This window comes from Bos taurus, chromosome 2, assembly GCF_002263795.3.
Source record: "Bos taurus isolate L1 Dominette 01449 registration number 42190680 breed Hereford chromosome 2, ARS-UCD2.0, whole genome shotgun sequence".
Lineage (NCBI taxonomy): Eukaryota > Metazoa > Chordata > Mammalia > Artiodactyla > Bovidae > Bos > Bos taurus.
Window position 1 is genome coordinate 22,672,623 of NC_037329.1, and position 13,001 is coordinate 22,685,623.

General features: G+C 37.2%; 1 protein-coding gene across 2 annotated transcripts in view; it reads left to right on the forward strand.

The window, feature by feature from the left end:
- The window catches only part of OLA1 (Obg like ATPase 1), a 164,910-nt gene that overhangs the window by 144,399 nt on the left and 7,510 nt on the right, over window positions 1–13,001 (forward strand).

Here is a 13,001-nt window from a genome sequence, read left to right on the forward strand (position 1 = left end):
TCTTGGAAACTGCCAGAATATCACTCAGCAGCAATTTAATGAGTAGCAAAACTTGCCATTTTCCTTTACCACAGGTAGGACAGTTTAAGGAGAAAATAAGAAAGAAAAGAAATCCCTATAAATAAAGTTTGAAGTGGTTAATGCTAGACCTGTCTTCTCAGATAAATTTGACTAATAGATAAACAGATCACAGATAAACATACAACACACTTCTTTTTAAGAAATTGTGTTCTGAACATTGAGGTGTTCAAAAGAGGCAAAGCCATTCTTCACTTTATTAACAATAGATAACATATGTTGATCAACTTACCTTGTATCAGCATGCTAAGCATCTTATATGCACTTTCTCATTTAATCTTCATAGCAATCCTGTGATGTAGATGCTATTATGATCTCTCATTTATTGATAAGAAAACTGAGACTTTAGAAAGGTTCCATGACATGGCTAGGATAATCTCCTCTGTCTGGCTTCAGTACTCTGTAACCATATTCTATACTGCCTCTCTTGGCAGGGATTATGTGTGAGTATCCTTTAATTATAGGATTCCTTTCATTAAAGTAAATTAACTTTTGTGTCTTATTTACAAAAGCTCATTTTACATACAATGTCTTTTCAATAGAATAATGGACTCCAATGTATTATTACTTGCTAGGACAAACTATAAGCTATGAAACCAACTACAAATTTTGATAGATGTGATTATACTCTGACATTTCCTAGTTATCCCTTTTCTTGTATAAACATAGTCTACTAAAGCCAGTTGGCACTTTAAGACTGTGCATACCAAATTATGTTGAAATAGATATTTCTATAACAGAATAATCTTCTTTCAGAAGCAACGTATCTGTCTGCAACTACTGAAGTTTACATTAAGAACCTGTGTCTTTTTAAGTGCTTCTTGCTTCTCCACTGTCCCCAAATCACTGTTCTCCAAAAATACACAAACGGTGGCCTTTCTCTTTTTTATGATGACTGTTTTCCTTGGGTTTGTATCCTTCTGTGTCGGCTCCTTTATGCAGTCCATGTGTATCCCACATGGTAAATAGACTGAGGATTTGGATCATGAGGGAATGGACTCCTTTGTTAGAATATGGAAGCCCCCTCCAAGCAAGAAGTATCCATATGGGAAAGGAGGTCTGTGCAGATTGATTCTGACATACATACCCATATTGACCTTTCCCTTGGGGGTTTCTTTCTTACTTACTTACTTTCAAAACCCCGTTCCTCTTCTGCTTTTCCTGTTTTTATTTTTTAAGTTACGTAATTGAAAAGACCACTAAATGTACTGGTTTCTTTTCCTAAAATTCTCTATTTTAATGAGGCCCAAATCTTCCTTTATCAAGATTGTTTATCTTCTCCTCTTAATCATTCCTGTGGTACATTCCTTCTCCCATCACAATGCTTATCATTCTTTTTTTAAATTATGCATTTATCTGTTTTTCCTTCCCCATCCCTTACACCCCCTTTTTCAGAGTTGATTGTTCAAGGTTTAGCATAATGCTTATCAGTACACTTAGTTACTTACTGTATGTTTACAATCATTGTGCTTGCATTCTTTCCAGTTACTTTTCTATCTATAAAAAGTTGGTTAGGCAAGACTTCTTCCCAGAAATACAGACCCAGTGTTTTAAAGAACCATCATTCTTTACTTCCAGGCAGTCTAACATTTTTTTTCATTCTATATTAAACCCACACACTGATAGGAGACAGCTAAGATTGGGGACTAACCTTTGAAGGCCTCCTGTGTTCCAAGCACTTCAGCCTGTGAGGATATATTATTTGTGTTGTTGGTGATTAAACTGAGGTTCAGGAAGCTTAAATAGCTTTCCCAGAATCTTATAGCTAGTATGTGATTAAACTAGCATTTGAATTGGTATTTACTCCAAAATCTTCCTTTTTCTATTGATCCTGTCTATTTCTGCAGGATGGTTAGATATTATAGGATCAGTGCAAAGTATTAGCATTTTTGTCTTTTATTTTTATTTATTTATTTATTTTTTATTTTTTTTATTTTATTTTTTTTTTTATTTTTTGTCTTTTATTTTTAAATTCTCAGTTTAACTTTGGGTTTTTTATTTTTCAGATAATTAATAGGCACAAAAGTTTCCTTTTTAAAGTGGGTTTTAGTATATCCACAATGAGCCACCATCAACACTAGTTTCAAAACATTTTCATCACCCCAGAAAGAAGCTCTTTGACCATTAATAGTCACTCCCCATTGCCTCCTCTACCTAGGCCCAGGCAACCACTAATCTACTTTCTGTGTCTTTGAATTTGTCCATTGAGGATATTTCATATAAATTGAATCATACAATATGTAGCCTTTTGTCTGTGGCTTCTTTTATTTAGTATAATGTTTTTTAAGGTTCATCCGTGTTGTAGCATGTATCAGTACTTCATTTCTTTTTATGACTGAATTGCTTTCCACTGTATGGATATACCACTTATTGTCCATCTTTTTATGTTTTTAACCATCCTAGTGGGTATAGAGGACTTCCCTAGTGGCTCAGACAGTAAAGCGTCTGTCTACAATGCGGAAGACCTGGGTTCAGTCCCTGGATTGGGAACAGATGCCCTGGAGAAGGAAATGGCAACCCACTCCAGTACTCTTGCTTGGAAAATCCCATGGACGGAGGAGCCTGGTAGGCTATAGTCCATGGGGTCGCAAAGAGTTGGACACAACCGAGTGACTTCACTTCAGTGGGTATAGAATGATATCTCATTTTGGTTTTGATTTGTACATTTCTCTGATGATTAGTGATATTGAACATCTTTTCATACACATCTTGGCCATTTGTATACCTTCGGGAGAAATATCTGTTCAAATCCTTTGCCCATATAAAATTGAGTTCTGTCTTTTTATTACTGAGTGGTAAGTTTTCATTATTATTTGGTGGTGCTTTTTTATTGAAGTATATATTTGATATGTAATATTGTATTGGTTTCAGGTATATGGCAAAGTAATTCAGTTATATTTTTTCAGATTATTTTCCATTGTAGTTTATTATAAGATATTGAATATAGTTCCTTGTGTAAATGCTTGTTGCACATCTGTAATTGAATTTGTTAGTATAGTTTCTTTACTCGGCCCTTATCGGAAACATACTTTCCAAACATTTTTTTCCCATTCTATGTATTGTCACTTCACTGTCTTGATAGTGTCTTTTGGTGCACAAAAAATTTTTTTTTAATTTTATTTTATTTTTAAACTTTACAGTATTGTATTAGTTTTGCCAAATATCAAAATGAATCCACCACAGGTATACATGTGTTCCCCATCCTGAACCCTCCTCCTTCCTCCCTCCTCATACCATCCCTCTGGGTCGTCCCAGTGCACCAGCCCCAAGCATCCAGTATCGGTGCACAAAATTTTAAATTTTGATAAATTCTAATTTATTTTTTCTTTGGTTGTTTGTGTTTTAAGTATCATATCTAAGAACCTATTATTACCTAATCCAAAAATGTGAAGATTTCCACCTGCTTTCTCTGAAGAGTTTTATAGTTTCAACTCTTACATTTAGATCTTTGGTCCATTTTAACTTTTGTTTATGGATATTCACTTGTCTAAAGCCCCGTTTGTTAACTGTTATTTCCCTATTGAATTGTGTTAGTACCCTTTCAACAATCGAATGATCATATCATAATCTCAACAACAACAACAACAAAATCCTAATTAACCCAATTTTTAAGTGGGCAAAGGACTTGAATAAACATTTATCCTAAGAAATGTCCATCATTGAATGAAAGGATAAACAAAATGTGGTATATACATACAATGGAATATTATTCAGTCTTTAAAAAAAAGGAAATCATGTCATCTGCTATAACGTGGATGAACCTTGAGGACATTGTGAAGTAAAATAAGCCAATCACAAAAAAAGACAAAAACCATTATGATTCTACTTGTCAGAGGTATCTAAATTAATCACACTCATAAAAACAAAGTATGGTAGTTTACAGGGGCTGGGGGTGAGGTAGGGTGGGGTGTAGTAGTTCAAGCCACAGGTTTACCTTGGGAATGAAAATCCACTATATTGTGATTTTTTTTTTCTATCATAAGTGGTTCTGGAAATATTGCAGTGAACAAAATATTTTAAAAAATTCCTTTGCCCTAATAAACAGTGGCTGACTTTATTTTTCTGGGCTCCAAAATCACTGCAGATGGTGAATGCAGCCATGAAATTAAAAGATGCTTACTCCCTGGAAGGAAAGCTATGACCAACCAAGACAGCATATTGAAAAGCAGAGACATTACTTTGTCAACAAAGGTCCGTCTAGTTAAGGCTATGGTTTTTCCAGCGGTCATGTATTGATGTGAGAGTTGGACTATAAAGAAAGCTGAGCGCAGAAGAATTGATGCTTTTGAACTGTGCTGTTGGAGAAGACTCTTGAGAGCCCCTTGGACTGCGAGGAGATCCAACCAGTCCATCCTAAAGGAGATCAGTCCTGAATATTCATTGGAAGGACTGATGCTGAAACTGAAACTCTAATATTTTGGCCACCTGATGCAAAGAGCTGACTCATTTGAAAAAATCCCTGATGCTGGGAAAGATTGAGGGCAGGAGGAGAAGGGAGCAACAGAGGATAAGATGGTTGGATGGCATCACCGACTCAATGGACATGGGTTTGGGTGGACTCCGGGAGCTGGTGATGGACCGGGAGGCCTGGCGTGCTGCGGTTCATGGGGTCACAAAGAGTCGGACACAACTGAGCAACTGAACTGAACTGAATAAGTGAGTAAGTGGGTTTCCCAGTGGGGCTTCCCAGGTGGCACTGGTGGTAAAGAATCCGCCTGCCAATGCAGGAGACACAAGAGACACAGATTCAATGCCTGGGTCAGGAAGATCACCTGGAGTAGGGAATGAAATAATGAGTGGAAGACAATAAACACTAAGAACATAATATAATAAGTTCTGTGAAGAAAAATAAGTCAAAGTGAGGGAATAGAGTGACAGAAAATGGAAAAGGAGAGCTTTTTCTTTTTTTTAAGATGGTAGAAAATAACATTTAAGCCAAAATTTGAAGTGCTTTAAGATTTCAGCACTTGTAATTCACTTCTGGCATGTGGCATAAAATGATAGAGTTTGCAGTCTTAAAATGATCACTTAATCATTGAACTTTAGAGCTGTTGAAAACAACAGAACTCTTTCTTCTGATGAACTCTGATGCAAAAATCCATCATGGCAGAATGATGCAGCTCTGGTTGAAATGCAAAAGTGGAGAGTTTCAAACCTCCCTCTTGTTCCTCTTTTTCTTTTTCCACGGTTTCTCCTCCTAGCACCTTGAAAGTTCCTGTAGGGAACCCAGAACCGTTTGAAAACTTCTCAGCATTTTGCAGGTGTGTAAACTAAAGCTGCTGCTGCGGCTGCTGCTGCTGCTAAGTCACTTCAGTCGTGTCTGACTCTGTGCGACCCCATAGACGGCAGCCCACCAGGCTCCCCTGTCCCTGGGATTCTCCAGGCAAGAACACTGGGGTGGGTTGCCATTTCCTTCTCCAATGCATGAAAGTGAAAAGTGAAAGTGAAGTCGCCCAGTCGTGTCCGACTCTTAGTGACCCCATGGACTGCAGCCTACCAGGCTCCTCCATCCATGGGATTTTGCAGGCAAGAGTACTGGAGTGGGTTGCCATTGCCTTCTCCAAACTAAAGCTGCTGCTGCTGCTGCTGCTGCTGCTAGGTCATTTCAGTCGTGTCCAACTCTGTGCGACCCCATAGACGGCAGCCCACCAGGCTCCCCCGTCCCTGGGATTCTCCAGGCAAGAACACTGGAGTGGGTTGCCATTTCCTTCTCCAATGCATGAAGGTGAAAAGAAAAAGTGAAGTCGCTCAGTCATGTCTGACTCTTAACGACCCCATGGACTGCAGCCTACCAGGCTCCTCCGTCCATGGGATTTTCCAGGCAAGAGTACTGGAGTGGGGTGCCATTGCCTTCCCCAAAACTAAAGCTAAGAGAACTTAAATACTACCTATAGGCCCTCAGCTAATTATTGTCAAAACACTTTCCACTTTGTTATCCATTCAGAAAATGTCTGAACGTTCACTATATGCCAGTGCTGTGCTAGTAGAGTTCTTTAGATATATCAGGGAACAAAGACAAGTGCCTGACCTCACAAAGTTTTTATTATACTGGGAAGAGATAAACGCCCCCAAATAGGCAATTTATAACATAGGAGGCAGTGTGGTAATAACATCCATCTATATGGATGCTCAAGGAAAGCTCTACAGTAGCTGCTATTCTAAAAAATAAGTTAGACCATTTAAGAGGAGCTGCGTTCATATATTCAAATGAAGAGAACCCTAAAATGTGGTCAGAGTCAGTATCAGGATGCTGCAAATAACGAAGACAATCCCAACATGTAATAGTTAAACCCAGGGTAGTTTGTCTCCAGCTTTGGTTAATTCAGTGTTTCTGTGATCGTTTTAAGAACAAGGGTTTTTCTCATCTTTCCGTACATCCATTCTTTTGGTCAAAGTATAGCTGTTAGAATTCTAGAGATAAAATCCAGACATAGTGTCCAGCAGAGACACTCTTCTTTACCCTATTTAAGAGCTAAAGGAGCCTTTCAGAATCTTCTTGAAGCCTGTAGCAAGCTTCCTCTCTTGCCTTATTGACCAGAACTGGTTCACATGGCAACTCTCAGTCAAGTTGCCAGCTGGAGAATGGGATTACTATGATTTACTCAAAGAAATTAGGATTCATCCTTAAGTTTTCTCCTGTTTATTCATTGCAACATTTGTGTGTGTGTGTACACAAATGTGTATATTACAAATGCCACTTTTAATACAGTGACTGCAAAAATGAACAAGGTTTTCCAGACAGTGGTTCTGTGAGGTCCTCATACGGAACAATTTGTGGTAATATCCCTTTTACTTGATATGAATTCAGATTTCACAGAGTCCTCTTTGCTGGGCTCATTTCTTATAATTTGAATCTAGATTCCAAAGCTAACTTACCGATGTTTTTCCAGGTATTGAGGCTTACTAGAAGAAGAGAGATGTAATTATGTCTTATAAAGAAACTGTTGACCATAGTAATTCTGTTTAAACTAATTATTTTTACCCTGAATCTAAAACGTCTTTGATACTGCAGGGGTGTCAGAGCAAACATTTTCCTTATACTTTCTGAAATTCTGGTAAGTTTTTTCTCTTTTGGATTTGAGCCTGGGAGATGTGAGCAGGAATTTTTCTATTATTCTCACTCCTCTCATGTCAATGGGATAGGTAGTCAAGATCTGCTTAGTTATTAGTTGGTCTGCAGAATTCTTGCAGACATTTCTATGTTTTCACTTAAAGTGCTTTTATTTTCAAAGTCCTTTAATTCAGTGCTTCTGGAAGTTTAGTGTGCATGTGAAATACCTGACGATCTTATTAAAATGCAGATTCTGAGATTCTTCATTTCTAAGAAGCACCCAGGTGATGAGACCACACTCTGTGGAGCAGAGTTTAATTGTTGTCCTGCACAGTTCCATCAAGTCAGACAAGAACATTGAAACCTGAAGTCAGTTACATAGATAACAGATGGGGATCTCTTTTAGAAGAGGGATTAGATTTCCAAGACTAATAATTAGATTAGAAGTTTTTGGTATTTCTTCTTTCTAGCTCTTTTTTTCCCATTGACTTCCTTAATAACCTCACTCTAGTAACTTTATTCAAATAGAATTTTGAAGGGTTGGAAACTTTGAATGTTCTAGAGCTAATTATTTGGTCTTGAATGAATATTGTTTATGGGGTATATGTTTGTTTCTTTTAGAACACTGCAAATGAGCATTAATTTGCAGTGAACATGTTTGGAAAATGGAAAAGAAAAATGTGATTTTCTTAAAGTCATTATTTGGGACTTTGAACAGTTTTAATAAAAATGAGAGGAAACTTGCAAGGAAGAAGACTAGACATAAGCTCAGTGTTTATCAGTGCCCCCTGGATTTATGGTATATCTATACTTTGGAAAATTCTTCAAGAGATGGGAATACCAGACCACCTGACCTGCCTCCTGAGAAATCTGTATGCAGGTCAAGAAGCAAAAGTTAGAAGTGGGCATGGAACAACAGACTGGTTCCAAATAGGAAAAGGAGTATGTCAAGGCTGTATATTGTCACCCTACTTATTTAACTTATATGCAGAATACATCATGAGAAACTCTGGGCTGGAGGAAGCAAAAGCTGGAATCAAGACTGCCAGGAGGAACATCAATACCTCAGATATGCAGATGACACCACCCTTATGGCAGAAAGTGAAGAACTGAAGAGCCTCTTGATGAAAGTGAAAGAGGAGAGTGAAAAAGTTGGCTTAAAGCTCAACATTCAGAAAACTAAGATCATGGCATCTGGTCCCATCACTTCATGGGAAATAGATGGGGAAACAGTAGAGACCGTGTTAGACTTTATTTTTCTGGGCTCCAAAATCACTGCAGATGGTGACTGCAGCCATGAAATTAAAAAACACTTACTCCTTGGAAGGAAAGTTATCACCAACCTAGACAGCATATTAAAAAGCAGAGACATTACTTTGTTAACAAAGGTCCATCTAGTCAAGGCTATGGTTTTTCCAGTGGTCATGTATGGATGTGAGAGTTGGACTATAAAGAAAGCTGAGCACCGAAGAATTGATGCTTTTGAACTGTGGTATTGGAGAAGACTCTTGAGAGTCCCTTGGACTGCAAGGAGATCTAACCAGTCCATTCTAAAGGAGATCAGTCCTGGGCGTTCATTGGAAGGACTGATGTTGAAGCTGAAACTCCAATACTTGGGCCACCTGATGCAAAGAGCTGACTCATTGGAAAAACCCTGATGCTGGGAAAGAATGAGGGCAGGAGGAGAAGGGGATGACAGATGATGAGATGGTTGGAAGGCATCACCGACTCAATGGACATGGATTTGGGTGGACTCCGGCAGTTGGTGATGGACCAGGAGGCCTGGCGTGCTGCAGTTCATGGGGTCGCAAAGAGTCGGACATGACTGAGCAACTGAACTGAACTAAACTGAACTTGGCTTTAGTGCTAAATTGTGCCATCTTTAAAGGATTTTTAGAAAAGTAGAATTTGAATAGCTGGGCATAGTTGAATGACTGGATGGACATGAAATGTAGAAAAGAATAAATTAAAATACATATTAAAGTATATCAGAGAAAAGTATTTCAGGAGTTTAAGTTGCAAAAATTTAGTTTTATGCAGAATATCAAATAGTATCACTGAGATGGACTCAGCCAATACAGGAAGCTCCCTTCTTGTTTCTCGTATATAGAAACATCAGAGGAAATAACCAGGAAAGATAGTATTTTTGATGATGTGGTATTTTTAGAACATGGCAGGACTTGAAAGCAAGAAAAGGGGTTCTCACGGGTCAGAAACAAAGAGGAAACTCTGATGGTAGAAAGTGAACTCAACAGTGTATGGTCCTCAGGGAAAATATCTCATATGGCTTAGAGGCCTTAGTGTCCATACAGGGATAAGACGCACGCTACAGGTGCCAGAACTGCACACTCGTAAACCTAGAAAGAGCTGTCCTTTCCATGTCAGACACTAGAAACATGCACCCCCAGCTCCCACCCCTTTTATAAAAGGGAAGAAACGGTTATTCTCAGGAAACTAGAGACTGGGCCTCACTGTCTACATTACCAATAACCTAGTGCAGAAACTCTAAGCCTCAAAATGTTTCAGAGCCCAAAATCCTCCATAGGTCTTTCCCTAGAAGAAAAAAAACCCCACAAAACTATGTCATAAATATATCTCAACAACCCAGGGGTTTGATCACAGATTCTCTTGGAACAAAACAGCTCCTGCCAAATGATCACACATCCAAGAACAACGGCACATACACAGGAGCCACCCGTTTTGAGAGATTAGAAGATGGCATGTTAAAGGGGGTCAGGCAGAGTTACACACAAGAAACTAGAAGTAACTAGAACAGTCTGAGAGAAACCTTCAGTTAATCTTTTAAAAATATTGTAGGGAATGAGAATTCATTAAACAAGAATAAAATGTTACCAAAAAAGAACAGGTAGATTTCAAAGACAGACAAATGTAATTTTTAGAAATAAAATTTGTATCTGGGAAGAGAAATACAAACCATGTAAATTAACCCAAGGAAAATCAAATTATGAAATCTGAAATTTCGTGACTGGATAAGAAGGTCAGATTATAAAACCAAAAGTAAATTTGAGACATAATCTTTTAGAAATCTAAAGCTAGCTTAATACTAAAGATCTCATTTTGCCAAAGACTCTACCATATCAAAACCTGCCAGTGAATTTCAAAGCATAACCCTTTAGCCTTAAAATTGATTGTCCCTGCTTAGTCCGCTTGCTGTAGAATCATTAGTAGGAAGAAAAGTACCACTAATGGCAGTTCTTCTTTCCATTTGTCGCTCATAAAACTTTGGGGAAATCAGTGTGGCTCTGACTCCTTATCGGTAATCTGCAGCTTTGTGCAATAATCTGTTTATATAAATTTATAAAATGAATGTTGTGAAAGTCTTTGCAGTTTAATTCCTTGGGAGTGTCCTGTCTTTACTGTTTCTTCTCCCCTCCTATAATTTGGTATTCTATGACAATATCATTATTATTTTGGTTACTATTAGATAGCTTTCTTTAGACATTGGCTAACATTTGTGTATGGAGATTACTATTCAGTCACTTTGACAGCATGTATTGTACTTGAAATTGTTTTTCTTGCAGTGGTCCTGAGTGCGACTTTGATTTTCCGTATTCCCTCATGTACCATAGCTCACATTTTTGAGATGAGTTTGGGGTACAGTTTGCAGCAACAGAATAGATAGCTTTCTGCAAAAGGTAACTGGTCCCAATGGGGTTCAAACTTGTGATCTTGGCCTCATTATCACACTTTTGTAACCATCAGACCTAATAGATATATTATATGTATTTTAGTCTATAATCTTGAAATCAAGTCATATTTTTAATTACTCAAGGTTTATTTCAAATATGTAATTAAAAATTACTTTGGGGCATTTCTCACTTTTGTTTGATAGTAAAAGTAACAAAAGTAAAGCAGACAGCCAAAGAACCTAACTCACTTTTCATCTTCCCTGTGTTTTCTATGACAGGGAAAGTCACAAAAGTGAAGCTCGCAGGCAAAGACCTAACTCACTTTACGGAGAGTGCCACGGTACCTTTTTCTTTCAGTGAGGCTGTAGCAGGTCTGATGTCAGTCACTTTAGAGACCTTTAGACCTCAGTGCTCATTTACTGCTAACATGTTCCAGCTCTGCTTCTGCATTATGAAGATCATCTGTCAACACTTTGAGATATTCTCCTTTGTTATTAAGCTTGTGATGCTCTACACTGGCAGGTTTTTTGCCAATTATAGTTAAGGTACAATAGTGTATTCAGCAGATCAAAGTCTCGCATTGGCGGTAGAGGAATGATTTGTAAGTCTTTATTCATCTGAATTGTACAATAGAACACCTGAGGAATGCAAATAATCCCTCTGAGGAATCTGCAGGAAAGGCTGTTAAAATGACAGGGTAAAACTATTGTTATTCTGAATTGATATTTTAGCCAAAGTCATTATTTCTTGTCTTGTTGTCTCATAACTGTTCTAGTTTTATTAGCTATGTTGACCATATTTTTGAAACAAAACGTATATGATATTTTTGTTTTCTTTTGCATGGGCTTGTTTTATTTTATTTTCATTGAATCTATATTTGGTATGTTATTTTTCCTTTTTTTATTACATTTCTGATTTCTGATTCTGGCTTGCGGTTACTAAAACCATCAATGAAAAATTTTAAAATACAGTTTTGTTTGAATAGTGTAAGTCTGTAAAATAAGTTAGAATCTCATAATGTTCTTTCCTTCATAATTTTGGATAAGAAAACAACTGGTTTGGATTTTCTCTTTTAAAGGACATATATTTGGTTCCAAAATACATCTTAGGGGTTGGTCCATTATTTCTAGGATATGACCAAAAGGGAAAAAAAAAAATATTACAAAGATAAAAAATCACTGATAGTTTGTTTTTTTTTTTTTTTGGCCATACCATGCAGCATGTGGGATCTTAGTTCCCCAACCAGGGATTGAACTTGTGCCCCCTGCAATGAAAGCATGGAATCTTAACCACTGGACCACCAGGGAGTTCCCCATTGATAAATAGTAAATAAATAAATTATAGGTTAGCCTCATATAGCAAACATGTATGAACTATTGTGTGAGTTTTTCATTCCTTTATCCCATTCTACTCAGTAGTCCATGTTCTTAATTTTCTGATAACTCTGATCCCTGCCGTTTTGTTTGATGGTGAGTGTTAGGGTTTAGTTCTTGTGTTTCTTATCCACTGTAGTGATATTTTACGTTGTTTTTTTTTTAAGGATTTCTGCCTCAATTTTCTATCATGATAGTTATTAAAGCCTTGGTCTAAATATGCGAGACAAGTATAAGTGATATACCTTGAACTGTGAAATCTATACCCATTTCTATACTAAGCTCTATCCCAGAATCATAGGCATGTCTGCTGTGATTATCTGAGAATAAAAATATTAATAGTAATTGCTGTTAATATTTGTTTATGATATGCCAAGGTTTACTTTTCTAGGTTCTTTACCTACAGTATAATGTGTACTCTTACTATTTCTGTGAATAAGGAAACTGAAGTTTAGAAAGGTTTAGAAACCTGCCAAGAGTAAAAAGCTAGCATAGTGGTAGGATCAGAACCTAGTTAATATACTCACTTCACTTACTTCATTTATGCTCTAACTGCCACTTTGCTAAATTGCTCCATGCTTACAAAATTCTGTAAAGCAATTATCCTTCAATAAAAAAATAAATTACAAAGAAAAAAAATTCCATGCTTGGAAAGAAATCACTCAATAATGCTTTAGAATCTGAAATGATTCTGAAAAGAATCAATAATGTCTTTTCAGGTAATACTTGATATCAATTTCCTAACTGATTTGGCTTTCCAAACCCTTTTCTATTAAAGGAATTTATTTCCTCTGTAGTTCTGTTATTCATGATTCTACAAAAGTGAGATTCATGAGAACAATGTATACA